The sequence below is a fragment of the Chionomys nivalis genome, chromosome 16, assembly GCF_950005125.1.
Source record: "Chionomys nivalis chromosome 16, mChiNiv1.1, whole genome shotgun sequence".
NCBI classification, from domain to species: domain Eukaryota; kingdom Metazoa; phylum Chordata; class Mammalia; order Rodentia; family Cricetidae; genus Chionomys; species Chionomys nivalis.
In genome coordinates, this window is record NC_080101.1 from 20,354,049 (window position 1) to 20,364,879 (window position 10,831).

Consider the following 10,831-nt stretch of genomic DNA (forward strand, 5'->3'; position numbering starts at 1 on the left):
AATAAATTTGGGGGTCTAGCATAATGGGATAATATGTATCCTTCCAATGAAAACAACATCAAAAACTTTAAAAATGTTATAAAGAAGAAAACTGATATATGTGGTCTAAGTGATTATATAAAATGCATGTCAGAACAACTTTCTCTGATATTGTACTCAATATTCATTATTAGTTAAGTTTCTATCACACAGTTCCACTTTTTACACATCAACTTCCTTATTGAAAAGCCAACCTCAGTTTAAGGAAGTTGCATATTTTGAGAAATGTAGTGGTATTTAATTTATTTTAATAAATAAAGCTTGCCTAAACATCAGAGAGTAAAACAGCCCCACTGGTCAGCCTTTGGTAACACACACCTTTAACCTCAGGAACCACACTAGTTGCCATAGAAACCAGGTGGTGCATGCCTTTAATCCCAATGGTAAAATGTCTTTAATCCTAACCCTAGAGAAGATTACAAAATGGGATGAGTGCTCGCTTTGGCAGCACAAATACTAAAATTGGAACGATACAGAGAAGATTAACATGGCCCCTGCACAAGGATGACACACAAACTCGTGAAGTCATCCATATATAAAAAAAAAATGGGAGGAGACATTCTCAGGCTTATTCTGAGGTATCCTGGAGGCAGGATCACCATTTTCAGATTGAGGTCGAAGTAAGAGCTAGTGGCTGTCTGTTTTCCGTTCTTGACTTTTAGGTTGAACCCCAATTTCTCTCTCTGAGTTTTTATTATTCATGCTCATTTGACGCCCAACTTTTGGGGCATTAATTTACTAAAAAGCCATTTGCCTGAGGCTTTTTTTTTCACCATCTTAGGCCAGAGCTGGGATTGGAATTCCAGCTCTAGGATTTGGAACCCAAACCTTGCCACCTGGGTTTTGGGAAAACTCTAGTGTTCCTAGCTCCCATCCACCTTGGCTTAGTTTCCATGAAAAAATGAAAAATATACAGAGAATCTGGATATTGTATGTGATTGTTTTGTCTTTGAATTGTTTGACTGTTGAGGAAAGAACAACAACTGATAAAAGATATTTGATTATAAATGCTACTAGATTAATCCAACCTATATTTAAAAAATTCCTTTACTTCAAAATTTAAGTCAAAAGATATGTTACTTTGGAGAGGAGGTTTTGCTTTTGTTTCCATCGGAAGTGAGAGACTGTGGATTCATTCTTGGTTAAGAAATATAAGGTTTGATCAAGGAAAACCCCTTTAAAAAAATCTCTGATAGGAGTTGATGACCCTGATGAGCCTCTGTTGCAGTTTCTTCTGAGTTCTGCATCCAGAACAGTTTCAAGGCTGCTGACTGAGATGATCAAGCCTCACAAAATATTCCATTCAGGATTTCACCATAATCCTAAATTTTCTTTGTGTTCCCATATGATTATCAACATTCACAATCAGCAGGATGTAGCCTAGAAAGTTTTGCCAACATTCCCAAAAAATAAATTGTCAATGTTTTTATTTGTTTAGTGTGTTGGTTATAAGTTGTTATGGACAATGGTCAAGAAAAAAAAGCTAATAATGGAATTAGATTCAATATTCTTGTTTTGAAAAGAAAAAAGTGGAAATAGATATGATAGAATAAAAAGGTAGATTATTGAATCTACTCTGAAAAGAAAAAAGGAAGATATAGAGATTATAAGATAAAATTATTGAATCTACTTTTAGAAATCAACGACTAGTTTAAAATGTTTTACATTAGATTGGACTTTGTATATTATATAAAAATTTGTATATTGATACAAATTTGAGAATAATTTTTTAAAAATACACTGTAACATACATTTCTAATCTTGTTCAAGGTACTGTACCTATACAGCTCATTTAACACTATAATGCAGAGAAACTTTGAGGGACAGTCCAGGCAGTGAGTTGTTTCTGTGATTACTCACAAATTTTGGATGTCGCTTTTTGGCACTTCCTGCTTACTCAGTTAGTATTATTTTCTTCTTGGGTCTCTGAGGGAGTTGAAAACTAGTTAGTTATAGCTACAAATAGATTCATATCTCTCGCCATGTACAAAACTTAAGTCCAAGTGGATCAAAGTCCTCAACATAAATCCAGGCACACTGAACCTCAAAGAAGAGAAAGTGAGAAGTATCCTTGAATGCATTGTCAAAAAAAAAAAAAATACTTCCTTAACATAACCCCAGTAGCACAGACACTGACAACAATTAAATAAATGGGACCTCCTGAAATGGAAAAGCTCTGTAAAGCAAAGGATATTGAGAATAAGACAAAACAGCAGCTTACAGAGTGGGAAAAGATTCTCACCGAAACTGTCATTTAATTAAATACATTTTGCTATATTCTTTGCTAATTTTACATACACATCCAAGATTTTTTGATGATATGCACTCTTAACTTCCCTACCTATTTCCTAGATCACACTCCCACAATCTCTGTACCATCCTTACTCTATCACATCGCTTGGACTGGGCAGAGAGTAGGATGAAGATTATGTAGCTGGGTTGGTTTTCAAAAATGTGGCTCAAGAGGGGGAGGAGGGATTTTAGGATGCATGGAGGTCAAGAACAGCACCCCCCCCACACACAAACCCTACAGAGTTAACTAGCCTGGGTTCATAGGAGCTCACAGAGATGAAACTGAACAATGGAGGAGCCTGCATATTACCGACCTAGGCCCTCTGCATGTGGGTGACAGTTATGCAGCTTGATCTCCCTGTGGGACTTCTAACAGTGGGAGACAGGGCTGTCTCTGACTCCTTTGCTGACCTTTGGGATAATGTTCTTCATGCTGGGTTGTCTTGTCCTGCCTTAAAACAAGGCGAGGAGCTTAGTCCTAATACAACCTGACATGCCGCTTTTGTCCATATCCGTGGGAGGCTTGCCTTTACTGAATAGAAGCAGAGGAAGAGTGGATGGGAAGTAGTGAGGAGGTTTGGGGAAAGTACTGGGAGGAGAGGAGGGAGGGGAAGCTAAGGTTAGAATGCAAAATAAATACATTAAAAGAAAAGAATACCACAACGGCCTTGATCACTATTTCAAGATATGGTTTTGGTTTTTCTCTCTCTGTTGCTCTCTTTCTCCCTTCTTCCCTTTTTCTCTCCCTCCCTCTCTCCCTTTCTTCCTTTTCTTTTCTTTATTTGTATTTTTTTTTCCAAACAGGGTTTTTCTGTGGAGGCACGACTGTTTGGGAACTTGCCCTGAAGACCAAACTGGGTTCTTTCTTTTACTGTTGTTACTTGGATTTTAGAGCTATCTGGAGAACAGGAGATATATTTTTCCATTGCTCCAGAATATTGAATATAGTTATCATTTTAATCTTGCCACTTGGAATACAATTTTCTCAATTTTTAGATGAAGCAGAAGAGAAAGGCAAATATAATGTAGTAGAGAGAATCTGCTGGTTTTGTGTGTATATACCCATTTCCCTTCTTCTTCTCTTCACATATATGGACTTCGTAACGTCATGATTATTTCTTTCTAAGTTCCTTGGCTCCTAAAATAGCTAACTGGTGTTTGGGATAGCACCGATTTTGAATAGTTTACGATGGTATATAAATTGAGGCCGACTATTTGGAAAGTGCTTTTTACTAAGCAGTAAAATGAGAATTTATTAATCATATAAATTATGTCGCTGAGATTGCTCTAGCTACAAATAGTATATCACGAGTTTTATTTGTGTTCTCTTATAAGCTTACACTACTCATACCTAAGGTAATGTCATTAATGCCATACTCAGGAAGATCTAGGAAGGATGTGGAGCTAAGACAGCTATCACAAGTGTCACAGGCATGAAGCAAGACTCGGATGTAAAGTCAACCTTTCCTACCTCAGGCACAACAGCTTTCCCATGTTATATAACTCTATTATTCATCAATAATTTGCTTTGTAAAATTTTCTTCTTTCATCCCTGATATTCTATGATGGCAATGGCTATATCAACAATTATTTTGGCTTTGAGTCCCAGGTGGAGATAATCACTAGAATTTGATTTCAGTCAGCATCAAGTTCAAGGGAGGATATACAGGTTATGACCAGGGTAAGCATATTAAAGCATATCCAGGTGCCTAATGAAGAAGGATTAGGACTAAAAAAAAGGAAGAAAATAGAGACCTTCTACATTTTAGCATGCTTTAATTGAAGCTCATTTATTTTTTAATACAGTAACAGTGTGAGGACTCCAATAGATCCTCTATAATTAACTTTCTTAGTGATGGAAAACAAGTTAATCGGATGCTCAGCATTTAGTTCACTAGTGAAGCAAGATCTATTTGCATAGTCATCAGCGTCCCAGACCTGTCTTCTGTAAGCAGAAACCTACAAGTACTGCTGAGCAGAAAAAGTCCCTTCTGCCCCCAGGTTTCTTATCCAATGTGGGTAAGAATTCTGCCTTGGGTTCAACATGCCAAGGGTACTACAGTGTTCAGTACTCCATTCCATATTCATAGAATTAATATTCTACCTTGATAATGTATGCTAAGAGGTCGGGGATTTACAACTACTTCAGACAAATGTGTGCTGGTTGTATGTGGGTCTTTTCCCTAGGGAATGGCACTGTGACTCCCCTGCCAACCAAGGTACAGTGCTTTAAATTTCTAGTAAGATAGATCCTTATTAAGAATGGGCATAACATGTATGCATTAAATTCTATGATAAAGTTGGCCTTACCATTGTGGTTAACATGGACTGTAAATTATATGAGAAAAATCATAGAATGTTAGCGTCAACCTAGTCTGTGCACGTATTTCTAGGATAAACACAAAAGAAAGAAACAAGAGGAGGAGGGACAGCGGTTGTTTCCGCTGGGACATTGAACAGAAGAAGCATGGAAGACATGATGAATGCATTTCTACTGGAGGAAGGGTTATTCCCATGATTCATGTTTCATTTCAAAATTCCTACACACTAGTAAAAACTAACTAACTTATTTCTGAAGGCTGGATTTCTTACATGGAAGTGTGAAAGACATTTTAAGAAAAGTAGGCTTAAGGAATGACACCTTCATAGAAAAATTTTGGTAAATGATATTCCTCAAACTTTATTAATATAGAGACTTTGACTTGTCTCACTCATGTTTGGAGAAACTAGCTGAGGCATTTGTTAGTTATGGTTAAAGGATACTCAAGAAAGAAATGCTTAAAGGAATAGACTCTATAAATGAACTATTTCCATATTTGCAATTAGCATGTATTATTGCCTTGGGGTAGGCATGACAGCAATGGTGCTGGGTGAGATGAATTTGGTTTAATTGTGAAGCTCTTAGGCTTCTGTTTAATCTCATTCCACTGAGCTTCCTTTTCTTTGTGCAACTTAACTCCTTAAAGTAAGTAATTGTGTAAAAACACAACTACTTATATAACATTGCTTTATTATGTTTCTCCTAAGGTATTTGTGAAACATTCTCAGATCCAGGGGTCTTGGGATCTCAAGGCTCATGATAATGATAATATTAATTTTCAAATCATTTTCAGTACAAAATATTCTTCTTCACTATTCTTGGGATATACTTCAGTTAATTTTATTTCAAATGTCTTTCCTATAAAATTCAGCATTGTTTTCCTAGTTTGTAAGGCATTTTCACAGTTGTATGAATTTGATTATCATATAGTTTTGGTCATGGTTACAAGAACCACATTAAATGATAGGTCTGGATGTCTGGAAAAAGATAAACATAAAATTTTAGGACGAATGAATAATTTTTATAGAGTTGTAGTATAGTGTGTGTGTGCGTGTGTGTGTACATATTTTAATTATTCTGGATAATACAATGGTAAAATTTAAATTTTTCATTTTAGAGACCATTATGGTATATCAGCATAAAGTCATTTTATGCACATTGTTGCTAACATTCCATCTCACAATATCACAAGGTTTTTCTCTTTACATCCTAGGTATCACATCTGGTTTTATGCCTTAAGTCCACTATTCCATATATTCATCATATAACACTCGATATAAAACAAAGCCTTAGAACAGAAAGCAAACAGACTTTTAGATCAAAAGAAAATAAAGGAAAGCACAAAAATGGCAAATTATTTTAAAATTAACATTAGTTTGTATTACTCTTTATAATTAGTGTGGTTTCCAAGTAGAGTAGATATTAAAAATAGAAAATTTTTCCTCAAATTGTCAAATTAAGTCAAAGTTTCAGTTTCCATTAAAGAACAGAAAGAGCTGCTTCATTAAAAGAAAACAATGTAACAACAAAATAATGGCTACTAGGTGGTATGTTCTGTGCCTGTAATCCCAACATCTAGGTGGGTGGAAAAGAATTTATATGAGTTTGCAAAAATATTGGGCTGAATAGTTTGAAGGCATTCTGGGATAAAGAGTAGTACTTTTCAAAACACACATAAATATGTCTCAGAAAAATAACTCAGTGTGTAAAAGTACTTATTACACATGCTTGATGTTTTGAATTTGTATCCGTGGAACTCACAAAAAGCTAGATGTGGTGGTGGACATCTGTAATGCAAACACCTCCATGGACAGATGGGATGTGGAGAGGAGAATCACATGGAAGTTCAAGGACCAGCAAATCTGGCAGACCTGGAAAACGGGCAGAAACTGGAACCAGTCTCAAAATGGCATAGAAAGTAAGAACTAACTCCAACAGTTGTTCTTTAGTGTTCATATGTGCTCTGTGACATAAATGTGCATATAAACACACACAGACACACAAATGCACACATATACATACATTATTCTAACAAATATATATGCTGTACTTACATTGTCATTAAACCATATATAAAATATGCTTTATTCACCTGTTTATTGAAAATCGTCCTTCAGGTACTGTTAAGTAATGTAATTAGTTATTTGAAATCATTTCTCCAGGGTTTGCTAATAATAAAACACTGTCTGAATGAGCATTGCTTTAGTCTGGAAGAGCCAGCCTTACCTATTTGGACTTACTTCCTTCAGGGATTATTTTCTCATTTTACTTTTATAGACCTGTAGATATTTTCTTCATTTCTGCAATATTGCTTTAATTTATTGCATTCTGAGCAGTAAGGAAGTAGTTGAAATTAATAGGATAGCTATATTAAGTTCTTATTCTGGATTATTTTTATTTTTTCTTTAAGATAATATTTGCACAAATGATTTGGGAAACTGCAGAAAAGCCTTGTTTGTTCAATGGATAGTTAAACAGTCAATTTAGCCTTGTAATTCAAAATGATATATAGGCATTTGATTGTAGGGTTAGCTAAGTTTATGTTTTTGGGCTCCTGGGCAGATTCAATAAGTGCATTCCACTGGTCTAAATTTATTTTTCTTTAATATACATAATCAATAAGTCTTATTATTGACTGCTTCGTTTTTAAAGAAAAAAGAAAGGAGGCTAGAAAGATGGCTCAGTGAGCAAATTGCTTGTCGTTCAAGCCTTATGACCCGAGACCTGAGTTCACATAAACCCATCAATGTTGCAGCTTGCGTCTGTTATCTCATCACTCCTGTGGTCATATGGGAGGCAGAGAAAGGGAAATTACCTGGATGCTTGCTGGTAAGACAGTGCAGAACATGGTTTCCCTGGGTAGGAGAAAACCGTCCCACAAAAGTTGTCCTCTGAGCTCTATAAGCATGTGAGAGAATGCATATGTGTGCACGCACATACACACGCGCGCGCACACACACACACACACAAACACACACACACACACACACACACAAACTTCACTCAATATCATCCACATCAGATACATACAATTATAACAAGGAACAATTTTCAAAGATGAAAGAGAAAATTCTATTATATTTACTTAAATATTTTCTTCTCAAAATTTGCTAGAATCTGACATGGCAAAACATTGAGGAGTAAAACAAAAAAAAATGCAAACTTTGTCAAAGTCAGTATATAAATGTTCTCACCTTAAAGGCATTAACAAGTCATGACCAATACCTTCTGTAGTCATCTCTTTTCCTGATAACTTTCTTATCACAGTTTCTTCGTATAGATAGAAAAGCTGTTTTCCATGGTGTAATTTAGTATTATAAACATTTCTAACGATCTGGAAATGCTCTTCATCTCAAAAGAGAAGAAAGACAATGAAAGAAAGGAAAGAAATAAAGAAGACTGGCAGTCACTTCCAAAATGTTCATAAAACTCTAGTTTAAATGCAGCAATATCCCTTTCCTGAAAAATAGCTGAATCAATGCATTTTCATAAGAAAGCATCCAGCTATATGACAGAAGACATGAACACTTTCTCGAGATCAAATTCTTTCTTCATCTCATCATTGTTTTTTCCCAACTCCTGCCTGTATAGGCAGAAGAGACCAAATAGGTTTCATATGGTTTAGTTGAAATATCCATTTATGCCACAACTTCTCCTGAAGAACCCCCAGGAATACCAGATATCCAGTGGTCTGTCAACTTTCTTAGAAGTGGGTACAGAGGCCATTATTTCTGCTTCCCGCTACATCCACTCTTTGTATCACCTTGCTATGCTTGTTTCCCGTCTGGACTAGTCAAAAAATGCAGAGAAGTGTTGGTTTCTTAGGAGTGCTATAGACGCCTATTCATATTACCAGAACCAAGAAGAGTGAAACTGCCATGTTTTACCAATAAAGCAGCAGTATTGCTTCATGAAATTATCCTCTTTGACTCCAGGCTGTTAGTGACAAATTAGAACCCAAGCAACTGAGACATTGAAATGATGAGACATTGTGGATCAGAGAATGACTACTCAAAGCTCTTGGTTTATATAGTTGATATCAAGAAGCTATATAAGGTCTACAACATAATTTAAATTGCAGGATATAGAGTAGAAATTTTATTATTTATTGGGAAAGTAGTCTGACATGGAACTCATTTTGCCATACAAGTTGATCATGACCCTGAAATAGTCCTTATGCATTTGGGATCACAGGCATGAACTAAGAAAAATGTGCTTGTAGTTTAATAATTATCACATATCTTTAAGCAATAAAATCCTCAGAAGAGAAAATGCAGTTAGTCTATTTTCCATGTTGTATAGTTAAACTCTTATTATGTCTTCCCTATCTTTTAAAGATTGTTGAAAAAAGCATTTGGATTGTTAATGGTGTCAAATACAAGAATAATGGGATTGCTATCATTCATGTTCTGATTATAATTCTGTCCTGTTTATTTATGAAGTAAGTTGTCTGCCATTTAGGGAAATTTTATTCACTAACAGGTGCCTTAAATTACCAGCTCATTTTTATTCCATCAGATCTCAATACACACATGCACTATAAGCATTGTAGTGTGATGTGACTGCAGATGGTACTTCTCTAATAAGCAGTATTTCATATTTTCTAACAAACACTAAAGATGGGAAAGGAAGGCTAAGGGAGAAGGAGAGTATGCAAAGATAAAATAGATATAATAAAAGATTTTCTGTATTCCTTATTCAAGAGAATTGGAAAGAGCCCCCAGAAGAGAATCATGGAAAGGATATGGAATTTCTCATATACTGTATTATTTTGGCTATTTAGAGTGTCAGGATAGTCTCTTGATAGAACTAGACATGATGAATAATTGCTGCCCTATAACCTACATTTTGCTGAGTAAGTTTAGTAAGCTAATGAAAAATCATAGCTACTGGGGGGAAGATTTCTCAATTACTGACAAGAAAAAGAAGTGCTGATATAGGATATTCCCCCCCTTTCACCAATAGATTCCAGGGAAACTGAGAAATTACAAAAAGAGGGAATATTTTATTTTTTATCTATTTTCTTGCATGGTTTTTACTGTTGGTACTCAAGGTGTGACTTTGAATAGTTCTTAGGCAGTTTTTTTTTTTTTTGGTTGCTCTCAGAAACAACTGGCACAATTAAAGATCCACATTTGCATCTGCCCTTTATTTTATATTAGCTTGTGAATTATTATCATATCCTATAATCTTCTTGAATAAAGATCATGTTGAAAACTCTTGTTACTAAGCAGTTTAACCTTGGCCAAAGATGAATGTGTGTTCAAGTTGAGGATTGCAAGTCTCTACATGAAACTATAAGTCTTCATCCAATCAAAATATCTGAATATTTCATCTGAATAAAATTTCTGTGTCCTGTACTCTGGTATTATGAAGTACAATAACAACAGCAGCAACAACAAAATCCCAAATTGGCTTTTATCTCATAGCCATATTTTGATGGTATATTTACACGTGATCTCCTTATTAAACGGTGACATACATGAAGCAAATTACAAGTCACGATGTTTCTAAAAATGAACACTGATATGCAATCACATCTGGCAAAGTAAAGAAAATGATGAGTAAGAAATGTTGCTTGTGAATCTTTCAATGATAACTAATCTTTATTTTTATCAACATAAATAACTTTTTAATTAATGCAATCTTGAATAATAATAAATACCATGATGTTTATATTTTGATTTTATTTATGTCTCTGATACTTACTTGAATTTTATTTGTTGCAATGCAATCATTCCTTTCTATAAACTGGTTTTTTGTTTTACAACCCCAGTGATATCATGCATAGTATCAACTCTGTAGACAGAATATTTTACTTGTACATAAAAGCAAAGTTTTAGTGAAGTCTATCTTAACTAATATTTATCACACACTGCACCCATAACTTTTGCAGTTTGAAGTGAAACAGCAAAACAGTGAATTTATTCTTCCTTATTCGCAATTTGATAGCAGATTCATTCTTGCCTTGGAGTTTAGCCATCTTAAACTATGATTGGTTTTTATTTCCTTTTCAGCTAAAAAATTTTCATGCCTTCAGGTGAAATAAGTAATTTACTGCTTCTCTTTGACATATATAAGCTGTCAACTGTCTTCCCTTATGTGTTGGGATCATTTCTAAGCAAGACAAGGAATAGTTGTACATGAGCACTGCGATGCTGCAGCAATCTAGTTCATACC

General features: G+C 35.0%; 1 non-coding gene across 1 annotated transcript; it reads left to right on the forward strand.

Annotated features, from left to right (window-relative positions):
- The first annotated feature begins 471 nt into the window (after window positions 1-471).
- LOC130888298 (U6 spliceosomal RNA) lies at window positions 472-578 on the forward strand. The gene has a single exon (XR_009058435.1). It is a non-coding gene; the product is annotated as a U6 spliceosomal RNA (small nuclear RNA).
- Window positions 579-10,831: the final 10,253 nt, after the last annotated feature.